Below are 26463 nucleotides of genomic sequence, written 5' to 3' on the forward strand. Positions count from 1 at the left end.
TTAAACAGTGAAGAACATGCCTTATTTTTAACAGCCATAAAAATTTAAAAAAACCACTGATGATGCTGCAACTGCAGTGAAACATATCTGGGACAAAAACAAAATACTGTTTTATTAAAAGCGGACTCCACTCAAATAACATACGTTATTGTTAAAGCAAACACAGACAAAAGAGCTTCAACATCAAGATTATGAGGTTCATTTGAAGTTATTGACAGGATTTCGTTAGGTTATTTCAATATTTTGTGTGTTTTTTGTATATTTTGTGTATTTCTTGTGTGTGTGACATTTTGGGGGAACCAGATTTCTTTGTTTATTTGTGTCCAGATAATGATAGTAGATTTTGGCAAACATGGTTAAGACACGCAAAGAAAAACTAGTAGAGTGCGAGATATATCTGGGTATTATACAGATGACCGTGTATGGAATTTCCAGTCACTAATCAATCTGATATATCATTCTTTCGAATTGCTATACAGGAAGGTGAGCAGCATGTGACCGAGTATGTATCTTGCAATGCTGATGAACAGGCTCAAATGAGCAAAGAAGTCCACTCAGCTGCTAGGATAGGTAAATGTGATGCAACAGCATCAACAGCTGAAGTTGTGCAAGCACCAGTACAAACAGCTGATTTACTGACTGCACTTATTGCACAATTAGATCTCCGAGAGAGGCAATGTGAAGAGAAAGACATATTAGAACGCCTTGCATGGGAAGATAAACAAAGGCAAGAGCGCATGATTCGCGAGCAAGCTCTAATTTCACAAGTTACAGATATTTTAGCTGTAGATCGAGCAGAGCGTGAGGAGAAAGATAAAGTAGAACGCCTTCCTTGCGAAGAAAAAGAGACAGGAATGCCTACCTCGCGAACGCAGGGAACAGGAGCATGATGCTCAGTTTCTGCCAAAATTGAATGAAATTTTAGAACAACGTGACAAGGTGATAGTGTCACATTTGTCACAGGAGATCGATGTTGTAAAACAACAAGTCGAGGAATTAGTTGAACAAAATAAAAGACCAGAATGAGATTGTCACTCTGCAGCGGAGTGTGCGCTGATATGAAACTTCCTGGCAGATTAAAACTGTGTGCCCGACCGAGACTCGAACTCGGGACCTTTGCCTTTCGCGGGCAAGTGCTCTACCAACTCAGCTACCGAAGCACGACTCACGTCCGGTACCCACAGCCTTACTTCTGCCAGTATCTCGTCTCCTACCTTCCAAACTTTACAGAAGCTCTTCTGCGAACCATGCAGAACTAGCACTCCTGAAAGAAAGGATATAGCGGAGACATGGCTTAGCCACAGCCTGGGGGATGTTTCCAGAATGAGATTGTCACTCTGCAGCGGAGTGTGCGCTGATATGAAACTTCCTGGCAGATTAAAACTGTGTGCCCGACCGAGACTCGAACTCGGGACCTTTGCCTTTCGCGGGCAAGTGCTCTACCAACTGAGCTACCGAAGCACGACTCACGTCCGGTACCCACAGCCTTACTTCTGCCAGTATCTCGTCTCCTACCTTCCAAACTTTACAGAAGCTCTTCTGCGAACCATGCAGAACTAGCACTCCTGAAAGAAAGGATATAGCGGAGACATGGCTTAGCCACAGCCTGGGGGATGTTTCCAGAATGAGATTGTCACTCTGCAGCGGAGTGTGCGCTGATATGAAACTTCCTGGCAGATTAAAACTGTGTGCCCGACCGAGACTCGAACTCGGGACCTTTGCCTTTCGCGGGCAAGTGCTCTACCAACTGAGCTACCGAAGCACGACTCACGTCCGGTACCCACAGCCTTACTTCTGCTAGTATCTCGTCTCCTACCTTCCAAACTTTACAGAAGCTCTTCTGCGAACCATGCAGAACTAGCACTCCTGAAAGAAAGGATATAGCGGAGACATGGCTTAGCCACAGCCTGGGGGATGTTTCCAGAATGAGATTGTCACTCTGCAGCGGAGTGTGCGCTGATATGAAACTTCCTGGCAGATTAAAACTGTGTGCCCGACCGAGACTCGAACTCGGGACCTTTGCCTTTCGCTGGCAAGTGCTCTACCAACTGAGCTACCGAAGCACGACTCACGTCCGGTACCCACAGCCTTACTTCTGCCAGTATCTCGTCTCCTACCTTCCAAACTTTACAGAAGCTCTTCTGCGAACCATGCAGAACTAGCACTCCTGAAAGAAAGGATACACTGGCAGAAGTAAGGCTGTGGGTACCGGACGTGAGTCGTGCTTTGGTAGCTCAGTTGGTAGAGCACTTGCCCGCGAAAGGCAAAGGTCCCGAGTTCGAGTCTCGGTCGGGCACACAGTTTTAATCTGCCAGGAAGTTTCAAAATAAAAGACATTCCACAACAGGTGTCACACGTAGATGAGCGTGTAGATCAGTTGGACAAGGAACATAGCGGTTTGGAAAATCTGGTAAAGAACATCAACAGAACTGTTGTTGAAATGTTGAATACTTTAGAGCTAAGGATTAGTGATTGTGTAGCCCAGACCGTGACTTGATTGGAAGTGGAAGCGCAATCGTTGACATATCGAAAAAAATTAAAAGGGTTTTTTGTGTTTTGAAAAATAGTGATGTGTGAACTATAAATTATTGGAAGACTGTGTCCGTATGCGCGATGAATATCAAACATTAAAAAGTGTAGTTTATTATCTGTAAAGATCGCAAACAGCGATGCGTTTAACAAATAGCCTTTTGTTTATCGTATCTGTGTAATGTAGATGAAGAAGAACACAGACAATTTTTTTGGGTTATAATTTTATTTCCTAGCTTGTTTCATCTAGCAGAAGGCCGCCATTGTATCACAGTATGATATTTAATGTAAGTCTGTCTCTAAGATATCAGAATATATATCCAGTCCTTAGTAGAAAGTGTTGGTTATTGAAGTAGTGAGCACCTCCCATGATAACCACCATTAATTGTAATTAATAACGCTATTTCAGAACTTCGTGTTGCGGGGATCTCTTTTTCCCTAGCAGCATTTGGTCAGCCATTATGCTGACGATATTTTTTAGTTATAGATTCAGTCTGTAATATTAAATGCAAATGCGGGAGACTTCTCTATTCTGGTCTTTTAATAGCTTCAAAGTTAGTAAAGTAAAGACAAATTACATTCATTAATGTTTTCGTACAGAATGAGTTCATTATGTTTTAGATTGGCCGCTTAACGGCAGATGAGATTCTCTTAAGTTTTTGCCTTGCAGATAACGAATAGTAAATACAGAAAAATATTCCGTTTAATAAGCATAAACATACTTCAGTTTCCTTGTGAAAGTTGGTACATAAATGACTAGTAGCCCCTGAGAACCAAATTAATCATTACAGCTTGCGTAAAATGACGCATATTTGCTCTCCATAATAGCAGCGCTCACGTCAACTATCTGTTAGAAGGCGGTGAGTGGCGTGCTGCGTATAAAATATTATTTCGTGCGTACTTCGGAATAGCCGATGTCCGTAGGTATGTTATTGTGGTATTGGGTTATTTCAGAGTCTCCTGCTAGCCCACAATATTTAACAGAGTAAATAATATTGCAGTACAGAGTAAATTATATTGCAGTATTCAGTATTTATTTCTTTGATTAATCACTGGATATCTAGAATTTAACAGAACTCCCAATCCCGAGTACCGCAATAAAGATCTTCCTAAGATGCAAGATACTGGTCTTTGCGTCTAATTGTGAAATGGACAAATGTCTGTACTGGAACAGTACAGAAACTGGATTGAAATACATCAGAAAAGTAATTACAAATCTACTGACGTGTAGGAAATTAAATAGGAAATGCAGAATAACAGGAATACTGCATTACAATTGCAAGAGCAGTATTTCTAGAATCTTCCAAAAAATGTGTGCTAAGCGTTTGAGAGATTAATTTCCTTAAATTTTTGGTGAATTAGGATCTTATTCCTTTTTCTTTGCGCTATTCGTGAATTTTTGTAGAGTTTCGTTACACGAGTATTTCTGAAGTAATACACATTGGATGGAATTCCTTCTTGATGGGAATGTTTGGAGAATTATTGTTCAGTTTGTTCATTGTACTTATATACTAATGCACTAATTTGCCAGGAAACTAACAGTTAATTGTTTTATATTTGCTTGATACTATTAAGTTAGGGGGCGATCTAGGTTACGATAGAAACAGAAGAATAACTTCAAACAGTAAAGATCACTATTCCACAGCACTTATTGTGATGACCGCTTTCAGCAAAGTACGTTGCCATCATCAGTCCTGTAAAGCGTAGATCAAAGTACTGAAGCACACTGAGATCAAATGTAAAAGGGCGTTATACAGTTTCACAAAAAAATGGACTATACCACGGAATATAATGTATCTTCTGAAGTACGTTTAATTGAATCTTGATCAAATATATATTATACCGCTTCATATCGTAGAACGGTACTTCATAAACATGAGAATAATAATATGTCGGCAAGTGAACCATAAAATAACTATTACACAAAACAACTTCCATATTGCAATAATTATCCAGGCTCATGTTCGTACATTAGCAGAATGAAGACTGAAATTCTTATGTAAACATCATAGACGTTACAACCAGCTACCAGGTGGTACTGTGTAAGTAGTTACAAACAAAAACACGTGGTGTCATGTAAAGTATAAAGGCAAACCAGCGATCCAAGAGTGTTACACTGCAGACATACAATTAATAATTCAAATCTGAGTACGATGCACTTATTTTGTTATAATAATTTTAAATGAATTTATATAAGATATAAAGCCAACTTAAAAACATAACAGGAAGCACTGTACGACTTGTTCATGATAGTTATTTATTTACAAAATGTATAGAAACATTATACATTACGACATGACAATTGTTAGGTCTTTGCTATTCGTTTCGTTTGCCCCTATCAGTTCCTATTCCACACTTACACCTTTAGTAGTATGCTAGTACTTAAACCTCAAGCTACAGGTTGATAGCTTAATATAGTGTGAACAGTGTGTAGTATGCTACAGGTCACTATTTGTGTAGCTATTACGACTGTAACGACTTGTTTATGGTTTTTATGAGTAGAATAATTGATTGTATTGTATGGAAAGCTTATTTTATTGTGTTGCATAGCAAGTTTCAGTACTACGTTATTTATTCCTGCGGTCTTGTTATCTGTGTCTTTCTTGCCGAGACCTCGAGCATCATGCTAGTATCTAAACGTCGAGGTACATGGTGATAGCGTAAAGTTGTGATCTGTGTAGAGCCAGCTAAGTGACTCCACTGTATAGTTGCTGTAATTGTAACGAAGTCTTTGTGGTAGTTATGAGTGTAACACTTGATGTTCCCTTCGGAGTTCCTTCATGCTTGCTTAACTACAGCGAGGTAACAACGAATAATGAATGCATATTATGACATGTATATTTTTATTGTATCTGTTTTCATAATACGAACCTGCCTTTCGGCTGGCTTGACTAATTGTGTTTTAAACAATATATTGAACGTAGAGTGCTTCCTTTATGTTTTTTAATGCGGTTTTAAATTTTATGTACATTCATATCAAATTATTATAACAAAATAAGTGTAACATACTCAGATTTGGACTATTTATTGTATGTATCCGGTGTAACATTCTTGGATCGTTGGTTTGCCTTTATACATTATAGGACACGGCGTGTTTTTGTTTGTAACTACTTCCACAGTGGCACCTTGTGCCTGGTTGTAGCATCTATGATGTTTACGTGAGAATCTCAGTCGTCATTCCGATAATGTACGAACATACGCCTGTAAAATCAGTGTAATATGGAAGTTGTTTTATGTAATAGTTGTTTTATGCTTACTTGCTGGCATACTATTATTCTCGCGTTCATGAAAAACCGTTCTATGTTATAACACTTTATAATATATATTTGATCAAGATTCAGTGAAATGTACTGCAGAAGGTATGTTCTATTCCAAGGCATAGTATATGTAAAACTATATTGCGCCCCATTGCATCTGATCCCAGTGTGCTTGATTATGTTGATCTATGCTTTACAGATCTGATGATGGCAATGTTGTTTGCTGAAACAGGTCATCACAATAGGTGCGGTACAGTAGCTGTCTTGGCTGTTTGAAGTTACACTTCTGCTACTACATTTACTTCTTTTATTGTTACCACGACCGTCAGACTCATATTTTCAGTTATGTAATGCTGACGCGTAACGTCAATATACGAAGAAGCTGATACTTTCTGCAAGCGAAATCAAGTAAATAATTGTGGTACTTTTGGGGGATAAACTAGATGTATCTTGGTGTCTGTATAAAATGAGGGTTCCCACTTTTGAAATTAATAGCTGAAGAGTCTTTAATTTTTTTTCATTTATCGCCTGCATCCCAGTGTTGTTGAAGCAAATTGGACAGCAGTAAGATAACCAAACGTAAATCATACAGTAATACACGTGTGGTAGTGCTAATTTTGAACGGACAAAGTGTACAAATTATGAGAATAATGAAAGACACACAAAAACATCAGAGAGGGAAAGCAAATACAGAAATTTCCTGAAATGAGTTTTAGTTGTCCTCATTTAAATGGAGGCATTATGCAAAAACCGGAGTAGGATCGCACATAATTGCTTTCGAGAGGTTGCGATACTGAAAGATAAATTTGAAAATTCGAAGAAATATGGAAAAAGGTTACCAAAAAAATCAATCGCTGGTAAGCTACAGAAAGTAAAACAACAAGTAATTAATAGTAATGTATAATTTTAAATAATTGTAAGCATATAATATTAAAAAGAAACTGTAATAATGAAAATGGAAATACTGTAACCCTACTTTCTGTGACGGGGAGTATTAAGACTGTTACATCCTCTGCAGAATACATAATATGCAAATTTCCTCTCGGGTTATTCTGTAATAGGAGGTGCCCAGGCTTGAGGACAGTAGTGTAATAGGAGGTGCCCAGGCTTGAGGACAGTAGTCACAGTGTGACTGATACTTTATGTTTTATTAAAATAGATTTTCGTCGTAAGGCTATCGTCGTAAGTTACGTATATTAGTACAGTGCATATTTAAATAGCGTTTTACATTAGTTTATTAAACACGACAGTAAACAGCAGAGAGACATTAATTATTAGCAATACAACGTGTTCCAATAGAACGGTCAGTATTCAGGGATGTGACAGGAGTAATAATGGAAAGCAGAAATGTCTAGTAAACTTGGGCTGTAAGATGCAACCCTTAAGACTTGTGAGCATTTCTTCAGATTCGATACCATGAACCATAACTCTTCCACTGTAAGCTCCTTGCTTTCCATATTTTGCAAGGTGGTAGGAAGGACGATAAAAAAAGAAAAAGTCCCCTTAAACATGAACATTTAAATGCCTACCTTAAGTGCTGTAGTCACTTGTTAATCTTCACTACTGTGGAAAAAATTTCTTCTACGGGACACGTGCTCTCAGCTCTTAATATATGTATTTTAGAGTCCATGTTTACGAGAATTTTTGCTTTGAATGATCGTTCCTGTTATATTCCTGAACATTTATCATTCCTCCTGGGAGAGACTGTATATTCTTTCACATTGTCTAAAACAGTCTGACAATGTTCAGGTAGTTTACTGATTAAACTCCTGCAGCAAACTACTGGTTCTCAGTTAAAGATGTCGTCAAACCAGGTTTGAACTGCCTTTCCGTCCGGAAGAGAATTTTCTTGACTGTTGATCGATAAGAAGCGCGAAAGCTAAACATTTGAAGGCATAAGATCAGAAGAATAAGCAGTGAGCATTGACTACCCAAACTCCTGGATAGTTCTGTTTGTGACATCAGCAGAGTGCAGTTATCGCGTAGTAGTAACACGTGATGCAGTTTTGTCGATAACTTTCTTACGCTGCGACCGAAAGGCACCGCACGTGGTGACAACTAGTAGCAGCATCTATGGACACTCCCCTGGAGGGGAGTTAGTAAAGCAAAAAACACTTTTTGAGCCACCAGATGCAAAAACTGTACAATTTGTGACACAGAAAAGAATATGTTTTCATCGATGTAGGAAAATATTTGCTTTATTATTGGTCTAGTTTTCGATCACAATGTTTATTTGTAATCAGGTAATTAATTTCTAGCGATGATGACTAAATTCAGACATGAGTAGAAACATGTTGCATCGTACATATCATGTATGTAACGGCTTGGTATGGATAGTGCAACACGTTTTTACTCATGTCTGAGATGAGCATTACCGACCGAAGTTAATTACCTAATTAGAAATAAACATCGTGAGCCAAGGATGGAATTGCAATAAAGGAAAATATTACGGTGACACTGCTCTTTTCTCGAGTATTTTGGTTAGGGCTCAGCCGTTAAATTCTTCGTAAAAAGTTAACATAAACGAATCATAACACGTAACTATTAGCAATACTCTATAAGAATGCTCAACGAGCTGATGACTTTTAACCAAATAAGCGCTCTGCTATTGATGCAGCCAAGCTGTATTGCAAAATTGTTTCCGGGAGTTTTTACCATTATTGGTGGGTTAAAAATTGAGCCAATTTATCTCCGAATTTCCAACAGACTGATAACTTTGGTGTAAAGCCTAAATGCAGTATAGAAAGGGGAGATGTGGGCCTCAAACTCGCGATTTCGTGTGTACGTTTCGTGACGTTTACCACTAAGCCACGAGCTCAGACAGCGCTATAGCAGCTCGAGAAGGAGACATTTATTCTTCGAGACACTTCCACATCTTACAGTGTTAACAAATTACGCGTACGGCCGGACTTAGAACCGTAAGAGGCAGCCAGTTTTATTGGCCGCTTTAAGTGTACGACTCGGACTTTGCGGCGGCCAAGTTTTATCTATAATACTGTAGACCCTTATCCCTACAAAAGAGGTGACCCCCATCATCGAGAACAACTTAATAAAGTAATCCCGACATAGGTCATTAGTGAGTTTATTATGCTCATCCGCCTTGTCGTTCATCGCAACTACTTCCGTTTTGGCGATGCTGGCTATAGACACCATGATGGTCTTGCCATGGTTTCGCCACTTGCGTGCATACTTGTTAACATTTTTACTACCCACACTGGATCACAAGTTTTTTGTAACCAGCGCCACCACGAAACGCAATATTGTAATTACCGTCGTTACGTAGACGATGTTTTCTTACATTATACTGGTACGCAAGAACAAATTATCCAATTCCAGTAACATTTTAATGGTATGCACCACCAAATACAATTTACGTAAGAGTATTACGACGACTTATCACTACGTTACTTAGATCTTTGTCTCTCCATATGGGGCGGCCGTATTTTGTACGACATCTATAGGAATGAGTAATCTAATCTTCTGCACACGTACAAAATAGCCGCATTGCGTGCCATGGTGTAGCTGTTAGAACATGTATCACTAAGCATGCAGAACCATAACAAAGATGTGATGTTGACAACATTGAAAGAACAGAAATTCTGCAAAGTGTGAACCAGAAAAGTGAGTTTATGTTAAACGAACGAACATTACTGAAACGCTATTCTAAATAATTATGAAGTTTTTAAGCAGTAAATTATGCACACTTGCATATGTCTTCCCAATCTTTATTCTTAGCAACAAAAATCGTTTCAAAGTTGATACTCACGTATATTTTATATTGTCAATGTTATTTCATTTTGACGACTGAGTCGTCGCATTAATCCTACTGTCTCCGAATGTTAGTATTCTCATCCACTAGACGTAGTGTTAGCATCTTCACTCGTTAGTTCTACTTTATAGTCCCATTTACTTCTCTCTTATTTTTATTACGTCTGGTGCTATGTGGATGCCCCGTTATGTTTTACAAGTTTACATTGTTATTTCTGTTCTGTATGTCATTTTAATCTCGACCAAACTTTTTGTACTACATTTTTTTTTTCGTAAAGACGAGTGTGTACATGATTACCGATGTTAATGTTTGCCAGCATTCTCCTGCCTTATATCACCTGTCGTTGTCTTACTGCTTAAAATTTGTATACTATCCGTACCCCCTGTTTCAGCTGTATTTTTATCTTCTTATAACCATACATTCAGCCACGTTGACCTTTAGGCATATTTGCCGATAACTCATGTTTATATGTTATTATTTTTATTCTTACATTTGTAGTTTTATTTTTTATCTTGTGAACCAGCCTTTGTTTGCCGCATATTGTCTGCTATCCGTTTCGGTTCTCCGCCTCATTGTCTCCTATGCCAGATGCTTCCGCCGTCACTGTCAGCTGGTTTCGTGGTAGGCTACACTAGTCACTTCCGTGTAGTGCTACGGAGACTCGAGATACAACTGCTGGCCTGACGCATGAGTGCAGCTACTTGTTTACGAGGGTGTGCTGAAAGGGAATGCCTCCGGATGTCTATTGAGACTTGTCAAATAAAACAAACTTTCTTAGCATTATATGTCTTTAATCTTCATGTTTACATAGGTGCAGTCCTCTGCCGCAAGAGGGCTCCGAATTGTAGAGTGTAACTAAGTCGGTGTGTGGGAGACAGCACTCTGAGATCGAGCTTCGAATTCAAGGAGTTCTTCCACACACAGAGCACCATGACAATACTAGATCACACATGAATGCTGCGATGTCTGCAACAATTCGACGCCTTGGGTTCACTGTCATCGATGATCATCCATGCAGTCCCAACTTGGCCCCATCCGATTTTGATAGTGGTGCAAACAGAGGTGAGTTTGTGGCTCCGTCAACGAAGTCAAACATTCTACAGTGACGGTATCAACCAACTGTTCTCTCATTGGGAGGAATGTGTTCATTGCCAGGATGACTATACTGAAAAATAAATGTGTAGACATGAAGAATAAAATATGTAAAAGGCCACTAACATCTGCTTTATTAAAAAGATTTGAGAGTTTCTATTTAAAAATTTGGAGGCATAACGTTTCAGCATGGCCTCGAATTATTATGTTTATTTTGGTCCAAATCCCTACGCCTATGTTAGCTTCTTTGTTCCAGTCCCATGTGTTCGTTTGGCAGGTGATCTCTCATGACTCTCTGGCCCACCTGACCTTCATTTATGTTTCCTTATTTATATGGATAACGTTACTTTTCACGGCTTTACCTTTTGAGTTGTATTTCAGCCTCATAGTTCTTGTAAGTTAGTCGGTGCTCCACCATTGGTGGCACCTGAAGATGAAGCTCTAGGCTTCGAAATCGGTTGTGTAATGAATAAAAAATTACTCACAACTTAACCAGATTTTTACTCTATTAAAATGTTCTTCAGTTGCGGATATGCGCCTAGTCAGATATTTGGCGATCACAGATAATCAGCATAATAGACTATTGGCAGACACCATAATGTCATCAGTGTAAACATCGTCTAGCGACGCACCATTCGCGTATAGCTGCCGGATGATACGGATTTAACAAAGACGAGATTACCACACCTGTTCCGAGGACAGTGCTCATTATCACAGCTAGCCACGTACACAACATGTGCACAATACCCTCAGTGTCTCTGACGCAGAAGGAACACTGGTACGCACTAACAGGTTCGAACAGCTGCAGCTCAGCCGATCCACAGTCACTGCTGCACGTGCGGTGACTTCATACAAAGAGGCCCTACTCTGGCTTGCGGCCTCACTTTCACCGTTGACAGACCGCACCGTGAAGCCTGCTTGCTAAGTTCACAGTTTCTACTTCCTGTCACCTGCGGTAGGAAATATATGAATCATTGGAAAAAGGAAGAAAGTCCAATAACCTCTGTTCAGAGAAAACTAAAAGAAAATTGTTAACACTTACAATACTGTTCCTACAGTCTTGTGATCCATTACAAACTTTTAGAAATTGGTTATCTGCACTTAGTGATGAGTCGTTCCAGCGCATTCGATAAATATTTTTGAAGCTATCGTCTTTGGAAGTTGGTGGACATTCATCCCTTTTACAATAAAAGATCCTATCGTGGAGAGTTTGCAAAGAATGTCACAGTAACTTAGGTGTACACAACTACTTATTTTACTTATGTTACTAATCATTTCAAAACATTGATATTTATTTAGTAAAACATCTTAAGAAGAACAATGTACTGTGATATAATATAAAAAATTATTGACAATATTCTTCAACACTTTTTAATCTTCATTAGATTGTACTATGCTGTCTTTTGGAAGTCCTAATCTTCTCCATCAGACTGGAAATCATTATTTCCTGTGGGCCACTGAGGAATGTTGTTAAAAAACTCTTGATACTCTAATGGAATATATTTCATTATTTTATTAAGGTCTTGCAACTTCTTCGGATTTATAGGTATCTTGCTGTTGTATGCCATAGTTCTGGGATAATCAGGTGTTTGTTTTTCTTTGAATAGCCTGTATGTATTGCGAAGCAGTCCGTTCATCCATTCCGAACAAATGACATACCCTGGATTCTGATGCTTATAGGTCAAATGCCGAAATTGAGCAAGCGAAAACATTTTCTTTGCTTGACAATATGTCGAAAATGAAGACTTCTTAAAGCTTTGTGGCCACCATTCCTTAAAGTCAGTAATATCTTTATGTTCAATAATCTTGACTTGAAACGAAATCAGTGTTTTTCTCGAATTAAATATCATTTCAACGTACTGTTTGACAGAGTAGATTCTATCTTGCTGTCGTATGACACTCTTGATTATGGCAAAATCCCTATCACATTGGAGGAAGGAGTGACCACGAACTGGAAAATAATGCTGAATTATTTGAAATTTCCCAGTCATTGCGAGGTCCATCAGGTACCTAAAACCGTGTTGTTTTTAATTTGCCCGCCTCAAGAATCACTGAATACATGTAGCTCTTTCGCTGAGTCAGGTAGTCTACTTATGTAGTCACTGAGAAATGTGTGCACTTCATTGGGACCTCGATTGACTTGTTTTTCATGGTAGCAGTAAAACTGTGCTGTATTGTCTTTCAGGTTATGGATTCCAAATACAAAAGCCACGGTTTTCGCAAGTAGAACATTTCCTGTAAAGGAAGATAAAGAAGGGGAACATTTTGCATATAATCAAACACCAGGCCGACTACATCATTCCTTTCAGCACACAGTTTTATAACCTCTTGTTTTTTATGAAACGTAGATGCCCATTGCTTGTGAACCATCAATTTTGTGACAGCCACTCGTTTTGCAACTTCATTCAGGAACGGAGAATTAATTTTGGCTAGAAGCTCCTCACAGCCAGAACATACATCTACTTGTGTGCGAACGAATCTATAATGAAAATTTTAACTAAAGTGTTTGAGATAATATTCATATTTCACTGTCAATTCTGGGTTTCTATCAAAAAACAAGTCGTGCATCTTTTTCACATTAAAGTTGGAATCCAACTTGCCACTGTAGTGAGACTGGTGGGTTGGGAAATCTCGAATACGAGTATGAGCACCAATCTTAGCAATGACATCAGATCCAATTGTATTTCCCCTGTTAATATGCTTTCCTCTACGGTCATCTGGAGACTAGCCACTAACAAGGAGCGATGTTAAGCGTACAACAGCCTGAATGTACCTTTCTTCACAAATCGGATTTTCTTTTCTGCTCCTTCTCCTTTGTGCAGGTGAATGCTCTGTCAGTCCGATTAAATACAGATCTTTCTCCCTCTTAGTTTTACCATAGTATAATCTCCTAATTGTTTCCATTTGATCATCTTTGAAATGTTCAAAACACATTTTGGAACAACTGCAATAAAACAGAATGTTGGAGCAAGATACAATATACTTCACTTAAATATTTAGCTTTAAAATAAAGGCAAATATTACATGAAAATTTTTTTATAAAACTTACTTGGATGGTGGATCAGACCGTTTTGCTGGCACAACTAATCCTTTAGAGGTTATGTATTCCAGTCCTAGTGATCTAGCTCTCTTGCATCTTTATTTGACATAATCATCTACATTTCTTACGCCTTTTCTTCTCCCGTGCACTTTTTCAGTTTCAGAGTCATTGTCACTCATTATGCTACGAGTCTACAAACATCAGCTTACGTTAGCACACTGACAATAATGTGGGACAGTAAAACTGAAACAATGTCTTCAAATGCCACTTAGTAGCATTGTTGTAATATTCTTTGCCTAACATCTGGTGATGCTGCTTACACTAGTGAGTGGAAAACAGGAGAATGTCCAGACATGCTTCTCTATTCCACTAATTACACACTTTAAAAGGCTGTACTTTCCGTATTATTACTGGTTTTTTCTTCCCGTTTCCACTCATCGATGAGTGGACAGATCCAAAATTAAATGTATATCTCAGCTTATTTTCGAAAAAAATGGACTTTCTTCCTTTTTCCAATCAGAGATTCAAACATTTTCCCAACCAGAGAGCCATACCACGCTAAATAAATGGGTGTGAATTCCTAAGGGACCAAACTGCTTAGGTCATCGGTCCCTAGACTTACACACTACTTTAACTACTTAAACTAACTTACGCTAAGAGCAACACACACACACATGCCTGAGGGAGGACTCGAACCTCCAGCGGGAGGGGCAGCGCAGTCCGTGACATGACACCTCGAACCGCGTGGCCACTCCGAGCGGCCATGCCACGTAAGGCAGCGAAAAAACTCCGAGAAGTAGTGCCAACCAAGGAAACAAGGCAAGATAGTGCCACACTTGGCAGAAATGCAACTGTTGGTTCCGGGGAAATTAGACCGTCTTCAGATCTAAAAGGAGAGATTAGTAGAAATCAACGGAGTCAGCTGGTGCACATAATTAAAAGTGACTAACATTATGTTACATAAAGAATTACAATCCACTATAAAAAAAACCTTGTATAGACAGCATTTGGTTCAGGAAAAGGGATGCCTTTTAAACACCCTAAATAGGGTAAAACGAAGTCATAACTTCAAGGAGTTCTAGATGACATCTAAAGGAACAAATCCATACATATTACAAAAATGGGTGTAAGTTTGTACTTGTATCTGTGTGTATAAGTATGTATGTATGTTCCACATCTAATACTAAACACATTGGACCGATTTCATCCAAACGTGATACACATATCATTTACTGTCTGGAAAAAATCTGTGTGAGAGTAAGAACCACCCACCTATCAAAGAGGTGGAGGTGAAGTTCAAAGAGCAATGTAGCTCACGGGGTGCAAATATCTATACGTTAGTCATTCAGTATTTGAGAATGGGAGCACTTGGAGACTTGCAACAAACTTTACACTAATTTCAAACCTCTATAAAACTTCTTCTCGTTGACAACCCCACCAAAATAACGAAAAATGTTTGTCACTTACTACATTTTCGCTGTTTATGTAGTAAAATTTCCACATGAAACATGATGTTTTAATTTATTTCTTCTTTTCTACTTACTGTATTTCTGACAAATTTTGTACGCAGTATTAAGCTATACCACTGAAGGTAACAGAAAAATTACTTAATTGTAAGACACATAGTTCAGGTTTTATGATGTCTCAAATCATGGGATTCGAAGAAAAACTGCTGCATCCTGTGTGATGTTGTCATTTATTACTTCTTTACTGTTTTACAGATAGCAGAAGGAGGAGATGGACTGAGGAAGGGGAGGGGGAAATGGACAAAGAGAGGTGTAGAGGGGGAGATCACAAAGGAAAGAGGAGGAGATGGACAGAGAAAGGGGGAGGAAGAAACTCTATAGGAAGCTGTTTTCTCGGATTGCCAGACAACAATTCAAGCAAATCGTATTAATGCAGTTTATTACAGGAGGTTAAATTGACAATAATTTGCATACTCACAAACGTGTGTCGCAAGCAAATGGCAACATGCAAATAATCAATGTCCTTCGATATATAAAATTTCATTGCAAGCAAAACATTTCATAAGTCACTGCTCTAGCGTTTGTATGATGGCTTGTCTTCCACTCCGCTGTGGCTGTTCTAGTGCTTGCAATGCACTTTTTAGCCATAGCAGGTTTTACAATTTTATTTTTTTCATTTATTACAATTTTATAGTGATTGCTGGAAAGGGGCTATTTACAGTTTTTGCACTTTTAAGATGATCATTTACAATAGACATTTGTTATTACAATGCATAATTTGCATGAGATATATCTTATTTTAACAATGTATACAATTATTGAACAAAGGAGAAGAGTAGAGGTGAGGAGAAGGTTTTTGAAGCGAGAGTGTTAGTTAAAGACATAAACATTAACATACGATAATATATAATAATTCACATTGGTGTGTGTAGTGTTACTGTACATAATTTGCGTGAAATATATTTTATTTTAACAATTTATACAATAATAGAACAGAGGAGAGGAGAAGAGATGAGAAGAGGCTTGTTGAAGTGAGAGTGAGAGAGACATAAACATTAATATATAATAATATATAATTATGTACATTGGTGTATGTGGTGTTACTGTATGGGTACATGTTTGAGTGAGGATTGAATAGTAGATGCCTACTAGTGTTTTTGCAGCTGTGATATTGATGTTGCTAATTTTTTGTTGTTATACAATTTTGGCGATTTTTCAGTGGCAGAACAGGAGTGAGTAGTTTTAGAGTGTGCCGGCTTGTTTATGTGTGCATATGTATGTGCGTTCGTGTGTACATGTGTGTGTGTGTGTGTGTGTGTGTGTGAGAGTGATTGGTAGTTCGGTGTTGGTTTCCATGATATGTGTCTGTGTTTTATTATCTGGTGTCTAGGTGGGGAGGGGTAGTGATGTGGGTTATTAGCGATTCCATAGTGGGGGCTAGGTCTGGAAAGTGGCTTGCTGTGTTTTGAGCTACTGTATACGCTGGGCAGATATACTTCTACTTGGGAAGTCGATGAGTTTGTGGTCTTGTTGTTATTACGCTTTCCATGTCAGGTCTTTGCATTAGTATTCATTGTCTGTAGTTCGCGTGTAGTTTTGTCAGTCGTATCTGGAGTGGTTGTACGTCAACAATTTCATACACGTCGGTACTGGGCGTCCTTGCTGGGAGTCTCGCGAGGTTGCGGAGCAGTCGTCTTTCCGTACTACACAGTCTGTCTGCAACAGTGTGTGGAATACCTCCCAGCGGGGCGCTGGCGTATTCGAGGACAGGTCTTATGAATGTTTTATAGGTGTGTACGGCTGTTCCCGTGCTGCAGCCACGGAGGCGTCCTTGTACTTATCTTATTAGTCTTTGGCGTTTTCTGGTCTTGTCAAGGAGGTAGTTCAAGTGAACAAGCCAGTTCGTGTGTTTGTCTAGGAACACGCCAAGGTACCTCGCCGTGTTGACAAGTCTGAGTGGCGTGTTCCAGAGTGTCAATTGTATGTCGTTATCGTTTTGCTGTCTCTTTTTGGTCAAGTTTCTATGTCGGAAAAGTACAGTTTCTGTCTTTGCTGGGTTTGGTCTAATATTCCATTTTTTCATCCAGTCTTTAAGTCGTTTTAGTTATGCATCCATCTTCCATTGTATAGTTGTTGTTCTTAGTGATGCACACAAGTAAGCGGTGTCGTCTACATAGAGGGCTATTGTTTCGTCTGGGGACTAGGTGGTGGGTATACCTGTTGTGTACAGCGCGTACAGCAGCGGAAACAGGATGACACCCTGTGGCACTCCTGCTTGTGGGGTGAACGGTTGGGAGGAAGCGTTGGATACGTGTATTTTGCATATTCGCTTGGTTAAATATGCTTTGATGAGCCGAACCATCTTGACTGACAAACTATGGCATGACGGCCTCCTCTTCAACCTGTGCGAGGTAGGGATCCCAAACGCCCTCTCAATATCCAAGAATACCGCGAGGGTGCACTGTCCATTGTTGAAACCCTGAGTGACAGCGGATCGTTGGTGGAGTGCTTGCTGCGGAAGCCGACTTGGATCAAGGGAAGGAATGGCGGCATGGCGATTATATTCTCTTGGTGTAGAGGCCGCTCCTGTCTTGGTGTCGACCCAGAGAGGGGTTCGTCAACGTACTATTGGCTAACGTCGTCTCAGAGCCCTCTCTGCTCTTCCGTTCTTGGTCGTGGTGTCGGTGCTTGCCCCACCCAAAACGACGGACCATCGTCGTGTGGGGTGCGCGACAACGGCGGAGGACGATGGAATGTTGACGCTTCGCTGGACCGGAAGCGGAGGCTGCAGGGGACTTTAAGCTTCCGGTCGCACCACGCCATCCGGACGTCGCTCTGGCAGAAGAGTCCCACGGAAAACGACCAGAACGGTACGCGTCCACCTCCTTAGGCCAATAACCAGATGTAGAAGGCGTTGGCTGCTGCTGTGTGGGCGAGTCCAACTCTATCGGTACGACGAGAGGAGGCGGAGGAGACGAAGGCTCCGTCTCCATGGGGTCGTCCCGCGGTGTCGTGATGACACCCTCTGGCGGCTGCTGTGGCCTCGTTATCCTCGGAATCCGTGAATCTGGGGGGAAGAGACACAGAAGGATCACCGTGCACATGACAGTCGCGAAGTTGATTGTGATGTCGGCGCTGCAGTCCGTCTGGAGCTGAAATGAGATACATGCAAGCGCCAAGTCGACGGACGATGTCGTCCCGTGGCCCCGTCTGCGGCCGCTGAAAACCCTGTAAAACACATCATGCGCCGCGAAGCGATACTTGCGCCCTTCAATCGGCGCCGGATACTGAGGAGGGTGTACGATGGCAGGGACCCTGAGGCAATTCCGCCGGCGATGGCCCATCTTGTGGGTGAGACCGTTAGGACGCGAGAAACAGTTGCAAACCTTGATCCCTGGTGTGTGTGTTTTTGGCCATCTGCTACTTGAAGGTTCTGACAAAACGTTCCGCTTCGACGTTTGACTGTAGGTGGAATAGTGCACTGGTTAGATGCTGTATGCCATTGCGATCACAGAATGTTTCAGATTCATTTGACGTGAACTGAGGGCCGTTGTCCGACACTATGACTTCAGACAAACCTTCGAGGTAAAAAAATAGAGAACAATACCTGAATTGTGCTACGTGACGTTGTCGAGTTCATTGCCACAGAAATAGGAAGCTTGCAATAAAAGTCTACCACAATCAACCAATGAATGTTCCAAAAAGGTCCCGCAAAGTCTATGTGTACACGATGCCTTGGTGATTGAGACTTAGCCCAAGCAGAGAATTTTTATGTCGGAGCGGACTGATTTTGCACACAGGCGTGACACTGTGACGTCATCTGCTGTTTGGATGTCGATACCCTGCGAAGTGCAGTGTTGACGCGCTAACTTATGTCGTACGAACAATTCCACATGGTCCTTGGTGAAGTAACTGCAACACTTCTTTTTGCAAAGCTTTAGGGATCAACACACGTGACTGTCCACTGTCATTTTGAACAAGAATCACACCTTTCTGTATAACGAGGCTATGCCGACGTGCTAAGTGTCGGCGCACCACAGAGTTCCTTATGCTATGCAAGGAACGAGGCCAAGATGAGCGAATGTATGTTAGCAAAACCTTCAAATGTGTATCAGCTTCCGTGGCCTCTGCAAATTTCCTATTGTTCAGCGGAAAAGATTGAAGTAATTCAGAATCCTAAGCAACAAGATGCAGCAGAAGCGTCAAAGTCCGTATCAGGACCAATCGGAAGACGTGAAAGTGCGTCCGCATTACCATGTTGAGCTGTCGGACGATATACAATATTTGTACTGGTATCGACACAACAACAAAGCCCATATTTGCAATTTTTGGGCAGTTCGTACAGGAACCGGTTTCGTCGGATGAAACAAGGACTGCAATGACTTATGATCCGTTACGAAGTAAAATTTTCTGCCATACAAATAGTGGTGGAATTTGGTGACAGCATACACAATATCCAAAGCCTCTTTCTCAATTTGTGAGTAGTTACACTGAGCTTTGGACAATACTTTTGATGCGAAAGCGACAGGCCTGTCTTTATCACCAATTCTCTGCGTAAGCACTGCACCAATTCCATAAGAGGAAGCGTCAACTTGCAATACAACTGGTTTGTCAGGATCAAAGTGAACTAAGCAGTGATCACTGAGCAATGCATCTTTAAGTTTTTGAAAAGCTACGTACAGCTCTTCTGTCCAAACAAAGGCGACATTCTTGCGTCGCAAGTGGATGCAATGGAGCTGCGATTTTGCAGCATTCGGTAACAAAGCAAGAAAATTTGCATTATGTTCTTCTGGTGTACTACCTGCTACGACAATATCGTCCAAATAGTTCGAACAGTTTGGCACTTGTGCAGTCAGCTATTCTAAATACCGTTGGAAAATGGCGGGTGCGAAAGCACTGTCAAAAGACAAACACAAATATTGAACAAGCCCAAATGAGTATTTACTTCACAAACTCTTCATCGAGGGGTCTTTGAAGATATGCGTCACGCAAATACATTTTTGAAAAGTAGCATCCAGCGCCTAATTTGTCCATGAGATCCTCTGGCGAACGCGACCTGAAGGTTTGGGGAACAAAACTAGTGGGCTAGCCCATTAATGTCATCCGCGACTTTGTCCCATAATACAATGGGAACACCGCAGAATTTTGGCTGAGCATTGTCTTCCAGAGTAATATGTGCAACAAAATTGTTAGCTTTGCCTAACCCTTCAGAAAAGAGTTCCGGGAATACTTTTAGCAAGCTAGCTACACTGTCTGTGGCATTGAATTCAGACAGTGACAACACAATGTCCTGAAAGTGAAAACCAAACAAATCAAAAGAATCAAGACCAAACATGTTCTCACAATCGCGCGATTGTACCACTGTAAAAGTCACTGTTTGCATTTGAGAGCGATACATGGCAGGCAAAGTACATTATCTGAGAACGGGAATGGCATGTCCATTATAAGCCGTCAGGTGTGTGCCAGTTTTAGACAGGTGTGGGAAACCTAACATCTCATATGTGTGACTATTGAGCACCCGTATCCAACTGAAATTTCACATGCTGCCCACAAAAAAAGCAACTGAACAAAAAGTTTGCTGGACTGGCGTAGCACTGAAGAAAATGCTCGCTTGCTGGTTTTGCTAATGCCTGTTGCAGACTTTGAATATACTGCATTAATGACATGGACCTTCTGGCTAGATTTTTGTGAATTGTCCAAATTCTTATTTTTGTTCCATTGCAAACACACAGATTGTACATGTTCTTTCTTGCCACAAACGTTACACTGTTCTTGTCGGGAGGGGCAGTCTCAAGACTTAATTCTGTTCGCTTGTGTAGCCACCTGTCTAGTGAGGTGCTTATGCAGCGTGGAGCACTGTTTACGCGGCTTGGCTGCTGCGTAATGGGCTGATCGCAAACAAGGCACTCAACTCGACAGATAGCTGGCTGCTCAAATACACTCCTGGAAATTGAAATAAGAACACCGTGAATTCATTGTCCCAGGAAGGGGAAACTTTATTGACACATTCCTGGGGTCAGATACATCACATGATCACACTGACAGAACCACAGGCACATAGACACAGGCAACAGAGCATGCACAACGTCGGCACTAGTACAGTGTATATCCACCTTTCGCAGCAATGCAGGCTGCTATTCTCCCATGGAGACGATCGTAGAGATGCTGGATGTAGTCCTGTGGAACGGCTTGGCATGCCACTTCCACCTGGCGCCTCAGTTGGACCAGCGTTCGTGCTGGACGTGCAGACCGCGTGAGACGACGCTTCATCCAGTCCCAAACATGCTCAATGGGGGACAGATCCGGAGATCTTGCTGGCCAGGGTAGTTGACTTACACCTTCTAGAGCACGTTGGGTGGCACGGGATACATGCGGACGTGCATTGTCCTGTTGGAATAGCAAGTTCCCTTGCCGGTCTAGGAATGGTAGAACGATGGGTTCGATGACGGTTTGGATGTACCGTGCACTATTCAGTGTCCCCTCGACGATCACCAGTGGTGTACGGCCAGTGTAGGAGATCGCTCCCCACACCATGATGCCGGGTGTTGGCCCTGTGTGCCTCGGTCGTATGCAGTCCTGATTGTGGCGCTCACCTGCACGGCGCCAAACACGCATACGACCATCATTGGCACCAAGGCAGAAGCGACTCTCATCGCTGAAGACGACACGTCTCCATTCGTCCCTCCATTCACGCCTGTCGCAACACCACTGGAGGCGGGCTGCACGATGTTGGGGCGTGAGCGGAACACGGCCTAACGGTGTGCGGGACCGTAGCCCAGCTTCATGGAGACGGTTGCGAATGGTCCTCGCCGATACCCCAGGAGCAACAGTGTCCCTAATTTGCTGGGAAGTGGCGGTGCGGTCCCCTACGGCACTGCGTAGGATCCTACGGTCTTGGCGTGCATCCGTGCGTCGCTGCGGTCCGGTCCCAGGTCGACGGGCACGTGCACCTTCCGCCGACCACTGGCGACAACATCGATGTACTGTGCAGACCTCACGCCCCACGTGTTGAGCAATTCGGCGGTACGTCCACCCGGCCTCCCGCATGCCCACTATACGCCCTCGCTCAAAGTCCGTCAACTGCACATACGGTTCACGTCCACGCTGTCGCGGCATGCTACCAGTGTTAAAGACTGCGATGGAGCTCCGTATGCCACGGCAAACTGGCTGACACTGACGGCGGCGGTGCACAAATGCTGCGCAGCTAGCGCCATTCGACGGCCAACACCGCGGTTCCTGGTGTGTGCGCTGTGCCGTGCGTGTGATCATTGCTTGTACAGTCCTCTCGCAGTGTCCGGAGCAAGTATGGTGGGTCTGACACACCGGTGTCAATGTGTTCTTTTTTCCATTTCCAGGAGTGTATATTGGCTAACAGGGCATCTGAATCGTACTGATCTACTACTTACACCATCTGCTGAAATGACGGATCTGACTGTTTTATGACCTGCTCTCTGAGTTTGATATCAGTTACATTGTCCACAATCATATCACGCAACATAACATCTGAATATAAGGCACCAAAAGCTCATTTGAATTTGAATTTCCTCGTCTTACCCTGCAAATATGTTACCCACTCGCGATAAGTTTGTTCTGCCTGTTTTCTACAATTAAAGAGCCGATACCGAGTTGCTACCACATTCATTTGTTGGTCTTAATAGTTTGCGTATTCTCAAGAGTGCGTCGCAAGCAAATGGTGACATGCAAATAATCATTGGCCTTCGTTGTGTACAATTTCATTACAAGCAAAACAATACGTTTCATAAGTCACTGCTGTAGCGTTTGTATGACAGCTCGTGTTCCACTCCGCCGTGGCTAGGCAACTTGGCGCTTATATTCTCTTCGTGTAGAGACCACTCTTGTCTTGGTGTCGTCCTAGAGAGGGGTTCGTCAGCGTACAATTGGCTAACGTCGTCTCACAGCCTTCTCTGCTCTTCCGTTCTTGCTCGTCGTGCCGGAACTTGTCGTTACGCTGGAACGGAAACAGGCACAGATGAACAGGCAGATCGAAAGAAGGAAATGGACGGTGAAAGGGGAGAGGAGGAGATGAACAGGGAAATGGGGAGGAGATGGACACAGAAGGAAAGAGGAGATGGAGAGCAAGGAGAGGGGGAGGATGATATTGACAAATAGTGAGGAGGAGATTTACAGAGAGAGGGCGAGGAAAAGACTAGTAGGGAGGGAGGAGGAGATGGAATTAGGAGGGGGAAGAGGATACGAACACATAAGGAAGGAGAAGATGGACAAAGGGGAGAGCAATTTACAGAGAGAGGTCGGAGTCAGAGATGGACAGAGAGGGCCAGGAGGACATGGACACAGAGTGGTGATTGAGGAGATGGACAGAGACGGGGGTTTGTGGAGATGGACAGAGACAGGGGAAGGGATAGAGAGAGAAGGGAGGAAAGATGGATAGTGGGAGAGGGGATGCGTTAGAGAAGGTAGACAGAGTGAGGGGGCAAGAGGAGATAGATAGATGGGGAAGGAGGGGATGGACAGAGGGCGAGGAGAAAATTGACAGAGAGAAAGAGAGTGGGAACGGGGAGATGGAGTAATAGAAGAAATACTCCACTAGTAGAAGGTAATTACCGCATCTAACGTAAATTACAGAGATTAAGCCTGCTGCTTGGCGACCCCTTCGGAAACATATGTGTTTTTATGCTGACAGACCAAGAGAACAACTTCTCACAGCAGGTCTGATAGCAATTACTGTGCTGTGCCAAAACATTATAACAATTGTCCACCGTGATACTGAATGTCGTCTGGTAGCGCTGTTGGAAGCTGCCACCATAAGGAAAGCATATAAGTGGGGCAATGAGAAATCATTTAGGCCCCGATGGGAGCTGCAAACTGACATAAACGGCCTTAACAAACGGGGCAGATTATTTTGGCGTTGCGACTGAAAACGACCATCTCAGAAACGATGAAGCTGGTCCGCTGTTTGGGTGCTATGGTCATTGGCATCTATGTAAGGTGGTTGAAGGACTGTGAAATCACGAGTAAGCGATAAGTTCTTGGTACGTCCACAGCTCAGCTCAAAACGTGGACGTCGGAGGCCTGCTCACTCTCTAAACCATCATAGGCGGCGATCTGTGACAGATATGGAGAGAGGGTACAATGCTGGTGCACTCTCAGGCGTTTCGGAGTTGACGTACCGACATTCTTAGTCACTATTTCAGTGCGTATAAAACCATCGAATTTGGGCCATGGGTCAATGTAAACGCTTCGCCTGGCCAGGGGAATCACAGGCTGGTGTGCGCAGTGTTATGTTATGTAAGACATTCACATGCGCTTCCATGGTATCTGTGGTAGCAGTCGAGGGCAGCTGTGGACTAGTTGAATTTTGTTGTGGACCATCATCCCTTCGGGATTGATGGTTTCCCCAAAGGCGATGTCGTCTTGCAGCACATTAACTGTTCGTATTACAAGGCTAATATCGTGCTACAACTGTTTGAGAGATCAGACCGATATCTCGGCCACCAAATTCGCCTGATCTGGAGCCGATGGAACACACTTGGGACGCTATTGGGCGCCAGATCCAAGACCACAAACCACCAGTCTATAATTTAAGGGAGTTGCGTGACTAGCACGTAGATATCTGGTGCCACATACCTCCTGAAACCCACCAAGGATTTTTCGAATCCACTTCTTGCAGAATCGCTCCTGCGCTGCAGTCCAGATGTGAACCAACACGGTATTAACCAGATGATTGTAATGTTTAGCGTCAGTGTATAACTGCCATCAAAAAGTTTCCGTTCGAAGGCCGTACAGTGCAGAATCGGCATGCAATCAGGTAAAATTGCAGTGAGCATTAAGGCAATCATCCCACCAACGTGTCAGTTTGAAGATACCGGTTTAGTAAAAAACAGTGTGCGGCCGCATGAGGAAGTCCACAACGGTTTCTATCTACATCTACATCTACATCTATACTCCGCGAGCCACCTTACGGTGTGTGGCGGAGGGTACTTATTGTACCACTATCTGATCCCCCCTTCCCTGTTCCATTCACGAATTGTGCGTGGGAAGAACGACTGCTTGTAAGTCTCCGTATTTGCTCTAATTTCTCGGATCTTTTCGTTGTGATCATTACGCGAGATATATGTGGGCGGTAGTAATATGTTGCCCATCTCTTCCCGGAATGTGCTCTCTCGTAATTTCGATAATAAACCTCTCCGTATTGCGTAACGCCTTTCTTGAAGTGTCCGCCACTGGAGCTTGTTCAGCATCTCCGTAACGCTCTCGCGCTGACTAAATGTCCCCATGACGAATCGCGCTGCTTTTCGCTGGATCATGTCTATCTCTTCTATTAATCCAACCTGGTAAGGGTCCCATACTGATGAGCAATACTCAAGAATCGGACGAACAAGCGTTTTGTAAGCTACTTCTTTCGTCGATGAGTCACATTTTCTTAGAATTCTTCCTATGAATCTCAACCTGGCGCCTGCTTTTCCCACTATTTGTTTTATGTGATCATTCCACTTCAGATCGCTCCGGATAGTAACTCCTAAGTATTTTACGGTCGTTACCGCTTCCAATGATTTACCACTTATGGCATAATCGTACTGGAATGGATTTCTGCCCCTATGTATGCGCATTATATTACATTTATCTACGTTTAGGGAAAGCTGCCAGCTGTCGCACCATGCATTAATCCTCTGCAGGTCCTCCTGGAGTACGTACGAGTCTTCTGATGTTGCTACTTTCTTGTAGACAATCGTGTCATCTGCAAATAGCCTCACGGAGCTACCGATGTTGTCAACTAAGTCATTTATGTATATTGTAAACAATAAAGGTCCTATCACGCTTCCCTGCGGTACTCCCGAAATTACCTCTACATCTGCAGATTTTGAACCGTTAAGAATGACATGTTGTGTTCTTTCTTCTAGGAAATCCTGAATCCAATCACAAACCTGGTCCGATATTCCGTAAGCTCGTATTTTTTTCACTAAACGTAAGTGCGGAACCGTATCAAATGCCTTCCTGAAGTCCAGGAATACGGCATCAATCTGCTCGCCAGTGTCTACGGCACTGTGAATTTCTTGGGCAAATAGGGCGAGCTGAGTTTCACATGATCTCTGTTTGCGGAATCCACGTTGGTTATGATGAAGGAGATTTGTATTATCTAAGAACGTCATAATACGAGAACACATCCTCGTCTGACAGGATTAGTCGAACCTTTGTATCATTTTTTAAAGGACCGAAAGCTTGATAATCACACGGCGAGAGTTCAAGACCATATGGCGGATGCTCGAGTACCTCCCACTTGTCCGTAATGGACGAGGTTGGCCTCCCAGATAGAACGGTATCTTGTGTCGA

This window comes from Schistocerca americana, chromosome 3, assembly GCF_021461395.2.
Source record: "Schistocerca americana isolate TAMUIC-IGC-003095 chromosome 3, iqSchAmer2.1, whole genome shotgun sequence".
Classification (NCBI taxonomy): domain Eukaryota; kingdom Metazoa; phylum Arthropoda; class Insecta; order Orthoptera; family Acrididae; genus Schistocerca; species Schistocerca americana.